General features: G+C 46.4%; 1 protein-coding gene across 1 annotated transcript in view; it reads right to left on the bottom strand.

Moving 5' to 3' along the window:
• The window catches only part of ZNF232 (zinc finger protein 232), a 129,821-nt gene that overhangs the window by 95,067 nt on the left and 21,590 nt on the right, over positions 1 to 13,164 (bottom strand). The window lies entirely within an intron of this gene.

Genomic DNA, 13,164 nt, shown 5'->3' with positions numbered 1-13,164 from the left:
CGTGGCCCCCCTGCCTTTGAGATATCCTGTCTTTCTAGGTAAAATCAATATATAGCCTGTATGTATTGATTTACAACTTTGCCTGTAACCTCTGCCTCTCTGCCTTTAAAAACTCTTGACTGGCCGGGCGTGGTGGCTCACGCCTATAATCCCAGCACTTTGGGAGGCTGAGACAGGTGGATCACCTGAGATCAGGAGTTCAAAACCAGCCCGTTCCACGGTGGCTCAAGCCTGTAATCCCAGCACTTTGGGAGGCTGAGACGGGCGGATCACAAGGTCAGGAGATCGAGACCATCCTGGCTAACACAGTGAAACCCCGTCTCTACTAAAAAATACAAAAAACTAGCCGGGCGAGGTGGCGGGCGCCTGTGGTCCCAGCTACTCTGGAGGCTGAGGCAGGAGAATGGCGTAAACCCGGGAGGCGGAGCTTGCAGTGAGCTGAGATCCGGCCACTGCACTCCAGCCTGGGCAACAGAGCCAGACTCAGTCTCAAAAAAAAAAAAAAAAAAAAAAAAAAAACAAAACCAGCCCGTTCAACATGATGAAACCCCATCTTTACTGAAAATACAAAAATTAGCTGGGTGTGGTGGCACATGCCTATAATCCCAGCTACTTGGGAGGTTGAGGCAGGAGAATAGTTTGAACCCAGGAGGTGGAGGTTGCAGTGAGCCGAGATCACTCCACTGCATTCCAGTCTGGGTGACAGAGCAAGACCCTGCCTCAAAAATAAATAAACATAAAAAATAAAACGTTTGTCTGTAAGCCATCAGAGAGTTCAGGTCTTAAGCAGGAGCTGCCAGATTCGTCTTGCTTGGCGCCCTGCAATACATGCCCCACTTTCTCTGGCTGCGATCCTCATGCCAGTGTTTAGCTCTGCTGGGTCAGGCAGGCCCACCCAGGTTCATTTGGGTAACAGGAGGAGCAAATGTAAGCAAATCGTTTTTTAACAAAGGGGATGGGGAAGAAAATCAATGCAACTTCTACAGGACAGGACAGAATATCCACCTCTATAAACAAAAATTATTTTTGCATTGCTATCAGCCATCCATACTTTACAGAGAATTGAGATCACACAACCCAGAAAGATATCCTCTAGAACAGGGGTCTGGGGCCTGTTAGGAACTGGGCGCACAGCAGGAGGTGGTGTTGGGTGAGTGAGTGAAGCCTCATCTGTGTTTACAACTTCTCCCCAGCGTTCTATGACTGCCTGAGCTCTGCCGCTGTCAGATCAGCAGGGGCGTTAGATTCTCACAGGAGTGCAAACACCATTGTGAACTGCACATGCCAGGGATCTAGGTTGCGCGCTCCTTATGAGAATCTAATGCCTGATGATCGGTCACTGTTTCCCATCACCCACAGATGAGACTGTCTACGAAAACCAGTTCGGGGCTCCCACTGATTCTACGTTATGGTGAGTTGTATAATTATTTCATTATAATAACAATGTAATAATAATAGAAATAAAGAGCACAATAAATATAATGAGCTTGAATGAGCCTGAAACCATACACTGCTGCTCCTGCCCCCTGGTCCGTGGAAAAATTGTCTTCCATGAAACCAGTCCCTGGTGCTGCCCTGGAGTTTACATACTGCACAGCTTTCTGATGAAACACAAACTTCTCTCTATATGAGAGATGGCTGAGGCTGAGAAATTCGAAAGAAGAACAGGTCAGTGGAACTTCTTGTTTTTTTGTTTGTTTGTTTTTCGGTTTTTTTTTTTTGAGACAGAGTCTCACTCTGTTGCCCAGGCTGGAGTGCAGTGGTGAGATCTCGGCTTACTGCAACCTCCACCTCCTGTGTTCAAGTGATTCTCCTGCCTCAGCCTCCCCAGTAGCTGGGACTACAGGGGTGTGCCACCATGCCTGGCTAATTTTTTTATATTTTTAGTAGAGACGGGGGTTTCACCACATTGGCCAGGATGGTCTCGATCTCCTGACCTTGTGATCCACCCGCCTTGGCCTCCCAAAGTGCCGGGATTACAGGCGTGAGCCACTGCACCTAGCCTTTTTTTTTTTTTTTTTTTTTTTTTTTGAGATGGTCTCACTTTGTTGCCCAGGCTGGAGTGGAGTGTGGCATGATCATGGTTCACTGCAGCCTCAAACTCCTGGCTTCAAACGAGCCTCCCACCATAGCCTCCCAATAGCTGGGACGATAGCCATGAGCCATCCTGCCTGGCCAGGTCAGTAGAACTTCTGACAGAAAAGGGGCTTCAGGAGCAGTTTGTAGACCAAGAACAAGAGCCCTCATATTTCTGAGAGATGCTAGAGCTTCCACTGTTAAACTGTTACCTATACTTGGGTTTCCTGCTGAATTTTGCAATGAACCTCTTCGATGTGAGAGAGCTCAGGGTTTGCATCAGGGACAGCCAGGAAGGGAGGAGGCACAAAGCAAGGCTGGATCCCAGAGACTCTGTGGGCAGGAAGCCACTCGGCTTTTGAGATGAAGGCAAAGCCACAAGGGAGGGCCCCCCTAGAGCGGGAGCAGCCTTTGATATTCTCCAGGCCAGGGAGGCCCTGAGGGCTGGGCCTGCAGGGAGGGCTTTACATTCCAGAACTGAACCAGAAAAGACAAGGTTACCTCAAAGGAGTCCCAGGAATTCCCTAAAGAAGGACTCTGTGAGGGAATTCCTGCTGGGTGGGGGCATCCTAGAGCCCTTATGAACAAGGGTGTGGAGAGCTCTGCCCGCGGTCTCTGCCTTGGCACTCCCAAAGCTGAGTGGGGAGAAGAACCCACTTCAGTACCCACTGAACTGAAGAGAGTTTCAAAAAGTTACAGCCTGGCTGGTGCTGCCAAACCCTGCCTCTCCCTTCATCCAGACTGGTCCTGGGATGCTCAGTAGAAATTATAAATTGCCAAAAGTTTGGAAACATGGAAACATTCTCACTTCTACCACCAGATGGCGGCCATCATCCCTCATTGTTAAACCAGACAAGAAGCGCTTAGACCTGCATGTCACACCCATTAGGATAGCCACTAAACACACACACACACACACACACACACAGAGAGAGAGAGAGAGAGAATCTGCTTGTGCACTCTTGGTGGGCATGTAAGATGGCACAACTGCTATGGAAAACAGCATGGAAGTTCCTCAAAAATTAAATTTCCGTGTGACCCAGCAGCAATTCCACTTCTGGGTCCTTACTCCAAAGAATTGAAAGCAGGAGCTCAGAGAGAGATTTGTACATCCTTGTTCATAGCAGTGTTATTCACAATAGCCAAAATGTGGAAGCATCCCAAGTATCCACCAATGAATGAATGGAGACACAAAATGTGCCTGTAGAAATACAATGGAGGCTGGGCGTGGTGGCTCACACCTGTAATCCCAGCACTTTGGGAGGCTGAGGCAGGTGCATCACCTGAGGTCAGGAGTTCGAGATCAGCCTGGCCAACATGGTGAAACCTTGTCTCTACTAAAAATACAAAAATTAGCCAGACGTGGTGGCGGGCGCCTGTAATTCCAGCTACTCAGGAGGCTGAGGCAGGAGAATCGCTTGAACCCAGGAGGCAGAGCTTGCAGTGAGCTGAGATTGTGCCAATGCACTCCAGCCTGGGCAACAGAGTGAGACTCCGTCTCAATTAAAAAAAAAAAAAAAAAAAAAAAAAAGGCCGGGCGCGGTGGCTCAAGCCTGTAATCCCAGCACTTTGGGAGGCCGAGACGGGTGGATCACGAGGTCAGGAGATCGAGACCATCCTGGCTAACACGGTGAAACCCCATCTCTACTAAAAAATACAAAAAACTAGCCGGGCGAGGTGGCGGGCGCCTGTAGTCCCAGCTACTCAGGAGGCTGAGGCAGGAGAATGGCGTAAACCCGGGAGGTGGAGCTTGCAGTGAGCTGAGATCTGGCCACTGCACCCCAGCCTGGGCGACAGAGCAAGACTCCGTCTCAAAAAAAAAAAAAAAAAAAAAAAAGAAATACAGTGGAATATTATTTAGCCTTAATAAGAGAGGAAATTCTGATACATGCTACACCAGGAATGAATCTTCAGGACGCTATGCTAAAGTGAAGCAAGCCAGACATAAAAAATAAACATTGTGGCTGAGCATGGTGGCTCATGCCTGTAATCCCAGCACTTTGGGAGGCCGAGGCAGGCAGATCACTTGAGGTCAGGAATTTGAGCCCAGCCTGGTAAAAACATGGTGAAACCCCGTCTCTACTAAAAATACAAAAAATACTTAGCCAGGCATGGTGGCGCATGCCTGTAATCCCAGCTACTCAGGAGTCTGAGGCAGGAGAATCACTTGAACCCGGGAGGCAGAGGTTGCAGTGAGCCAAAATCGTGCCACTGCACTCCAGCCTAGGTGACAGAGCGAGACTCTGCTTTTAAAAAAATAAAAATAAAAAATTGTATGATTCCACTTATATTGAGGTACCTAAAATTGGCAAATTCATACAAAGAGAAAGTAGAATGGTGGTTGCCAGGTGCTGGAGGAAGGAGAAAAAAACTCGTTGGTAAAACTGGAATCATATTTCACACATCAAAACCAATTCCAGATTTTAGTTAAAATTTAAATGCAAAAAAATAAAACAAATATTCTTAAATATTCATGTCATGAATAGTAAATATAATTTGTCTTCTTTATGATTTTCTTTTTTCATTTTCTTTCTTTCTTTCTTTCTTCTTCTCTTTTTTTTTTTTTGAGAGAGTTTCGCTCTTGTTGCCCAGGCTGGAGTGCAATGGCATGATCTTAGCTGACTGCAACCTCCGCCTCCCGGGTTCAAGTGATTCTCCTGCCTCAGCCTCCAGAGTGGCTGGGATTACAGGCATGCGCCACCATACCCAGCTAATTTTGTATTTTTAGTAGAGACGGGGTTTCTCCATGTTGGTCAGGCTGGTCTCGAACTCCCAACTTCAGGTGATCCACCCAGGCTACTTACAACCAGCAATAAAGAGAAGATATGAAAGCAGCCAGAGAAAAAACAAACATAATGAGGTCAGGAGATCGAGACCATCCTGGCTAACACAGTGAAACCCCGTCTCTACTAAAAAATACAAAAAAAACTAGCCGGGTGAGGTGGCGGGCGCCTGTAGTCCCAGCTACTCGGGAGGCTGAGGCAGGAGAATGGCGTGGACCCGGGAGGCGGAGCTTGCAGTGAGCTGAGATCCGGCCACTGCACTCCAGCCTGGGAGACAGAGCGAGACTCCGTCTCAAAAAAAAAAAAAAAAAAAAAAAAAAATGACAGCAATCTTCTTGTTCAGAGTTAATGTGATGCAGAAGATACTAAAGTAACATTTAAAAAGTACTAAAAGGGCTGGATGCGGTGGCTGACGCCTCCCGAGTAGCTAGGATTACAGACGTGTGCCACCACACCCGGCTAATTTTTTGTATTTTTAGTAGAGATGGGGTTTCACTGTGTTAGCCAGGATGGTCTCGATCTCCTGATCTCGTGATCTGCCTGCCTCAGCCTCCCACAATGCTGGGATTACAGGCATGAGCCACTGCGCCTGGCCATGGTCATTTGATTTTCAACAAAGGTGCAAAGGCAATTCACTGGAGAAAGGATAGTTTTCAATTCTTTAAATAGGTAATTGGAACAGAATAGAGTCAATGTAGCAGTAAATTGTAGGCTGGGTGAGGTAAAATAGTCCTACATGTACATGGTCAATTGATTTTCAACAAAGGTGCAAAGGCAATTCAGTGGAGAAAGAATAATCTTTTTGGCTGGGCACGGTGGCTCAAGCCTGTAATCCCAGCACTTTGGGAGGCCGAGACGGGCGGATCACAAGGTCAGGAGATCGAGACCATCCTGGCTAACATGGTGAAACCCCGTCTCTACTAAAAAGTACAAAAAACTAGCCGGGCGAGGTGGCGGGCGCCTGTAGTCCCAGCTACTCGGGAGGCTGAGGCAGGAGAATGACGTAAACTCGGGAGGCGGAGCTTGCAGTGAGCCGAGATTGCACCACTGCACTCCAGCCTGGGCGACAGAGCAAGACTCCATCTCAAAAAAAAAAAAAAAATGTTGAAACCATAGGACATCCATATGCAAGACACAAATAAAAATAAACAAAAACCATAGAACCAAATGCCAAATGTGAAACTTAAAACTATAAAACTTATAGAAGGAAACACAGGACAAAATCTTCATGACCTTAAGTTTGGCAAGGATTCCTTAGATACTATATCAAAAGCACTATTTATAAAGGAAAAAAATCAATTGAGCTTCATCAAAAGTAGAAATTTCTCTTCAAAAGACACGGTTAAGAGGATAAAAAGACAAGCCACAGACTGGGAGGTAACGTTGCAAATCATATATCTGATAAGGATTTGGGTCCAGAATTTATAAAGGACTCTCAAAATGCAATGATAAGAAAAACAATCTATATAAAAGTGAGGGCCGGGCGCGGTGGCTCATGCCTGTAATTCCAGCACTTCCGGATGCAGAGGCAGGTGGATCACCTGAGATCATAAGTTTGAGACCAGCCTGGCCAACATGGTGAAACCCTGTCTCTACTAAAAATACAAAAAATTAGCCAGGTGTGGTAGCACACAGCTGTAATCCCTGCTACTCGGGAGGCTGAGGCAGGAGAATCGCTTGCGTTTGGGAGGTGGAGGTTGCAGTGAGTTGAGATCACGCCACTGCACTCCAGCCCAAGTGACAAAGTGAAACTCGGTCTCAAAAAAAAAGAAAGAAAGAAAGAAAGCACCAAAAGCTGCCAACTAAATCCACAGTGACAGAAAGCAGGTCAGCAGTTGTTGCAGGAGGTCGGGGGTGAGGGTCTGGGGGGAACTGGGAAGATGGGATTACAAACGCACAGGAGAAAACTTTTGGGGTGAAGGGTGTGTTCCTTACTGTGATTGTGGTGATGATTCTATGGATATATACAGAGGTTGGTTAACACTTTATAAATTGTACACATTAAATGTGTGCAGCTTATTTCATGCCAGTCATAACTCAATAAAGCGGTCAAAAAAAAAAAAAAAAGTGAATCTGGGATTGGGATGGGTGAGTGTCAGTCAGAACATGGAGAACTCAGAAGCCAGACGGAGGGGTGTAGATGATCCCCGGTGATGGGCCAGCACCCCAGCGTTTCAGACAGGAGTGGGTTGTGGGAAACCAATACTGTCAGCAGGATCTGGAATGGATTGGAGGCCAAAGCAAGGAGTGGGGGCAGGAGCTCCTTGCAATGGACCCACTATAGTAGTGGGGGTGGATTCTAGAAATAAAAGAAGGGGGTCTTTGGGAAATGAAGGCGAGGTTAGATATAGAAAAGGAGGGAGAAGCAACTGGATCCATGACAATTTAGGGCCCGTTCCCCAGCTCCCAAAGCAGTCACTTGATAAACCAAATCTAGGGCAGAGAAGGCTCTTGGAAGCTTGAAAACAAATTCCTGCTATGTCTGCTTCTTTCTGGTTTCTCCCCTGTGTACGGGGTCCTGTGACCATAGCTCTTTCTGCTGACCGCAGCTAGGCGCTGCTGCCTGTGGAAGAGAACCACCCACTCAGCCCCGCTCACTCAGCAAAGGGGCCTGTGCTCCTGCTCCTGCACCCGACTGGCCTTCAGGACTGCAAGAGGCCCCCAGGGGCCAGCTCTTCCTGCTGCTCTCAGGGGCACCACCATTACCCTGTCCAAGCCAAGAACTGTTTTATCTCTCAAGTCAAGTTCCTCCTTTGGTCTGCTTTCTATCTCTCTAGGTGTAATGTAAGTCATGAATATTCATTCTGCCAAACAGCCTGGAGTCAGTGCCTGACTTTACTGCTCACTTCCTCTCTACCTTGGTCCTACCTCAGTTTACTCCCAAAATGCTCCACCTACCACTATGCCCTGATTAACAGATGACCCCATCAGGTGACAGGAATCTAAATATAACTGTGGCTGGGCGGCTGACTTCCTGCGTGTGCTCAAGGCAAGAGATTAGGAATTGTGCCTTCACCAAGCCTGTAGATCCAGATCCTAGCTGCCTGAGACAGCCCTCAGGGTACAAGCTTGCAATCTGATGACAGAGAGAAGGGGAAGGGAGGAGAGGGGTGCCTGGTAGGAGACAGCTTGGTCCAGAGAAAGGTGGGTGCCAAACCCAAGGCCAGAGGCAAAGTTTAGAGCCTTGAAGAATGACTAACACCACTAAGTGATGGGTTCCTGTGAACTTTATCCTACCTAGCGAGGAATCTGCCAGCCTTTGATTGACACCGTAATAGTAAACTGGTGCCTGAAGACCATACCCAAGCCAACTGTTTCATTCTTTCATCCATTTATTTATTCACCCAGCAAATATTCATTGAAACCCTGGTGGCTCCAGCCTGACCAACACGGTGAAATCCCGTCTCTACTAAAAATACAAAAATTAGCCAGGCGTGGTGGTGCACCCCTGTAATCCCAGCTGCTCGGGAGGCTGAGGCAGGAGAATCACTTGAACCCGGGAGGTGGAGGTTGCAGTGAGCCGACATCGTGCCACTGCACTCCAGCCTGGGCGACAGAGCCAGACTCCATCGGGGAAAAAAAAAAAAAAAAAAAGAAAGGAAAGGAAGGAAGGAAGGAAGGAAGGAAGAAAGAAAGAAAGAAAAAGAAAGAAAAACCCTGGTAGCAGACCTACACCCTGCCTTCAAGGAGTGGACACCAAAAAATAAAACTAATTATGAACAAGATGAAAAGGGCTCCAGAGGGGTCTTCAGCCCAGATCTGGGAGAGGTTGGGTCAGGGAAAGTTTGTTAAAAGAGATTCCATTCAGACTCAAGTCCTAGAGGGTTAGTAGGAATAAGCTGAGAGAGGTGTGCCGAGGTCGGACAGATGGGCTGGAAAGATCCTGAAGGAGCACTAAGTAGTCTGGATATTGGGCACTTAGGGTGAAATGGCATTGGGGGCTGGGATGAGGTGAGGCAAGGCTGAGCGTATTGGCAAGTTCCTGATCTTGAAGGCCTTCATTCACTCACTCACTCACCGAACAAATATTTATTTATTTATTTATTGAGATAAAGTCTTGCCCTGTCGCCCAGGCTGGAGTGCAATGACACAATCTCAGCTCACTGCAACCTCCGCCTCCTGGGATCAAACGATTCTCCTGCCTCGGCCTCCCGAGTAACTGGGTTTACAGGCGCCCACCACCACGCCCAGGTAATTTTTGTATTTTTAGTAGAAATGGGGTTTCACCATGTTGGCCAGGCTGGTCTCGAACTCCTGACCTCAGGTGATCCGCCCACCTTAGCCTCCCAAAGTGCTGGGATTACAGGCATGAGCCACTGCGCCAGGCCTGAACAAATATTTATTAAAGACCTACTCTGGGTCAGACATTGTGCTAGGGGATCAAGAATAGTTTTGGCACTTTGGGAGGCCAAGGTGGGAGGATTGCTTGAGCCCAGGATTTTGAGACCTTGTCTCTATTTTTTTTTTTTTAATTAACTGAGTGTGGTGGCATGCACCTGTAGTCCCAGCTGCCCAGGAGGCTAAGTTGGGAGGATCACTTGAGCCCAGGAGTTGGAGGCTGCAGTGAACTATGATCAAGTTGCTGCACTCCAGCCAGGGCAACAGAGTGAGACCCTATCTCAAAAAAAAAAAAAAATTTAAAAATAGTCCTGGATTCATTAAGAAATTTGCAGTCATTGGAATGAAATCTTGAGTTAGGTGATTTTACCACTAGCAACAAAACATTTTTAAGCCCACGCTACCAACTGCTCCAATTATTTGTTTACAATTATTCATACCATTATTATTAATTTTCTCAGGACTGACTATACACTGAAGGTGGAAGGCATTATTAGTGATAAGGGATCTAAAAATGTATTTCAAACACTCTTTTTGATAATTTCTCTCACTCCTTCTTGCTCATTTGCCAGATTTTTGGCAGATCTGATGAGATCATGTTTTTACCTACAGTGTGGCTGATAAAGGACTTATGAAGAGAAGCAGCATCAGGTCTGCCATTTCCTTTTTTGTGGCTTGTGCTGGCTTTATTAGTTTATATTCAATCTGTCTTTGCAAGCCACATGTCCAGTTTTTGAGGGCTGGGTTAGTGATAATATAATATAATCAGAAAAGCTCGGCCAGGGACGGTGGCTCATGCCTGTAATCCCAGCACTTTGGGAGGCCGAGGCAGGTAGATCACGAGGTCAGGAGATCAAGAGCAGCCTGGCTAACATGGTGAAATCCCATCTCCACTAAAAATACAAAAAATTAGCACAGGCCCGGCGCGGTGGCTCATGCCTGTAATCCCAGCACTTTGAGAGGCTGAGGCAGGTGGATCACAAGGTCAGGAGATCAAGACCATCCTGGCTAACACGGTGAAAACCCATCTCTACTAAAAATACAAAAAATTAGCCGGGCATGGTGGTGGGCTCCTGTAGTCCCAGCTACTCAGGAGGTTGAGGCAGGAGAATGGCGTGAACCTGGCAGGCAGAGGTTGCAGTGAGCTGAGATCGCACCACTGCACTCCAGCCTGGGAGACAGAGCGAGACTCTGTCTCAGGAAAAAAAAAAAAAAAAAAAAAGGCCGGGTGCCGTGGCTCACACCTGTAATCCCAGCACTTTAGGAGGCTGAGGCGGGCAGATCACAAGGTCAGGAGATCGAGACCATCCTGACTAACACAGTGAAACCCCATCTCCACTAAAAATACAAAAAATTAGCTGCGCATGGTGGCACAAGCCTGTAGTTCCAGCTACTCGGGAGACTGAGGCAGGAGAATGGCCTGAACCTGGGAGGCGGAGCTTGAAGTGAGCCGAGATCACGCCACTGCACTCCAGCCTGGGCGACAGAGCGAGAGTCCATCTTAAAAAAAAAAAAAAAAAAAAAGCTGTTTAGCTGAATGCATTTAACCTGCAGTGCATCACAGTATGGTGAAGGCAATGACTCCACTTGCTGTTGTGTTCCCTATCTGCAGGCGGGCCTTCCCTCTTCCATCAGACACTATGCACCTGGCCCTACCCGAGGTGATCTGAGCTACACACCAGGATGTCAGTGCCAATCTGCAAAATATATATCAGCCTGATTTGATGTATGTCAGTCTTGCTACATTTAATACAAAATCACATGCTACTGGGTCATTTTGTGGATTTCTGGAAATAGATCCCAGGGCCATAGCAGCTGCTGTCTCTTATATCAGAGGTGGAGAAAGCTCTGATGTAGCCTATAGCAGGTATTAAATATGAGAGCCTTGATTTTCCTGCCTAATGGCCTCCAATGGCCTCTCATTGCGTCAGAAAAGAATCCACATCCTGGCCGGCACAGTGGCTCACGCCTGTAATCCCAGCACTTTTGGAGGCCGAGGCGGGTGGATCACCTGAGGTCAGGAGTTCGAGACCAGCCAGGCCAACATGGTGAAACCCTGTCTCTACTAAAAACACAAAAATTAGCCAAGCACGGTGGCATGCTCCTGTCATCCCAGCTACTCAAGAGGCTGAGGCAGGAGAATCGCTTGAACCCGGGAGGCAGAGGTTGCAGTGAGCCAAGATAGTGCCTCTGCATTCCAGGCTGGGCAACAGAGTGAGACTTCATTGAAAAAAAAGAAAAAAAAAAAAAGCTTGTGGTTTTTTCAAAGCTCAATTAACAACTTTTTCTTAACTAATTTATTACCGAATTTAATTGAAGGTCTGTCCTCATTGGCTAAGTGATTTGCAATATGTAAACATGGAAAAATTTCATTACCGCCTTGTAGGAACTTAAATTAGAAGAAAACCAAACTCACAGAATGCAGCGGCAGCAGCAGCAGCAGAATATACTGAAAAAGGGTTGGACTTGCTGCCACAAAATTCTGATTTTAGACTTGGCAGTCACTCATTCAATGCGTCCAGCCTTCAGCTTTTGGAGGCTGCATTCTTCATTTGCAAAATGGTGACTACCAAAAAAAGAGAACCAAAACACAGCAAACAAAAAAAACCCCACTAATGATGAGGTCTGAAAAACAAAGATGGGATCCCTGAGAGTGAAGGGAAGAATAATGAGCCAAGGTAAATAAAATGAGAGGTTAGACTAATGTATACACTTGAGGTTCCACCTGCTTTACTCTCTCCTGTAGTCCACAACTATATGCTGGAGAATGGATTTACACTGGTCACTGAAGGAAAAGCCTAGTTGCATGACGGAAAGGAAAACCACAATAATCTCACCTCTACAATTCAATAACGATCTTAAGGTACTATCATACGCAATGAGACAAGAAAAACAAACAAGAGGTAAGTTTGCTAGAAATGTAGACTCAAAATTATAAGACTCAAAACTTTAATCCAACCCTGGTTTAAAACAGCAACAGCAACTGTTGGTCACAAAAATATTTGATGAGAAGCCTAGAGAGGATACATATTTTTGCCAAAATTATTTGAGAATGCAAATGTTGTTCTGGTTGTTATCATGTTGGCAAGAGAAGGAAGAAAAGGTTAGGCCAGGCACGGTGGCTCATGCTTATAATTTCAGCACTTCGGGAAGCCAAGATGGATGGATCACTTGAGCCCAGGAGTTCAAGACCAGCCTGGGCAACGTGGTGAAATGCTGCCTATATATAAAATGTAAAAATTAGCTGGACATGGTGGCATGCACCTGTTATTCAGTATGCTGAGGTGGAAGGATATATTGAGCCCTGCAGGCTGCAGTGAGCCATAATTGTGCCACTGTACTCCAGCCTGAGCGACAGAACAAGACCCTGTCTCAAAAAGAAAGAAAAAGAAAAGGTTAGCACTGTTGGGGATTAGCCAGGTATCACCAAAGATCTAATTTATATTTAAACTATACTTGCTTGCTTCTTTGTCACTGCAATGACAGTTCCTTTCAGCGTGTTTATTGGCCTTCAGGGAGAAGGAAATAAAGAGGCTCCAAGAGATATTAATCTGTTAGAGTACAAGAGGTTTTTTGTTTTTGTTTAATCTCACAGGAATGCAAGCTTTAGCCACAAGTTTGGGAATCATACAACTTGTAAAATATATTTATTATGGCAAATCGTATTTGCTCATTGAGGACCCAAACTATGCTTGGAAAAAATTGAACTTGCCCGCTCAACTTGTAAATTAACTCAGTGGTTTTATGATAATTCATGTATCATTTTATAAGGAGGTATTTACATTGCATAGACATCGATGGGCTCAGTGAATTGCTGGGATAGCTGGAGAACCAGATTTGAGGTTATGTAGGAAAAACCACAACCAAAATTATGACGTAGAACTGGTCTGGTGAGGACATCTCTGCTACATTCCAGAGGGGTAGGTGCTGGAATGATGCTGCTGATGGCACTGGGAACTGGAGGACA

This window comes from Macaca thibetana, chromosome 16 (genome assembly GCF_024542745.1).
Source record: "Macaca thibetana thibetana isolate TM-01 chromosome 16, ASM2454274v1, whole genome shotgun sequence".
Taxonomy (NCBI): Eukaryota; Metazoa; Chordata; class Mammalia; order Primates; family Cercopithecidae; genus Macaca; species Macaca thibetana.
Note: the sequence above shows the minus strand (reverse complement) of the source record. Positions and strands in the feature narration are given on the sequence as shown.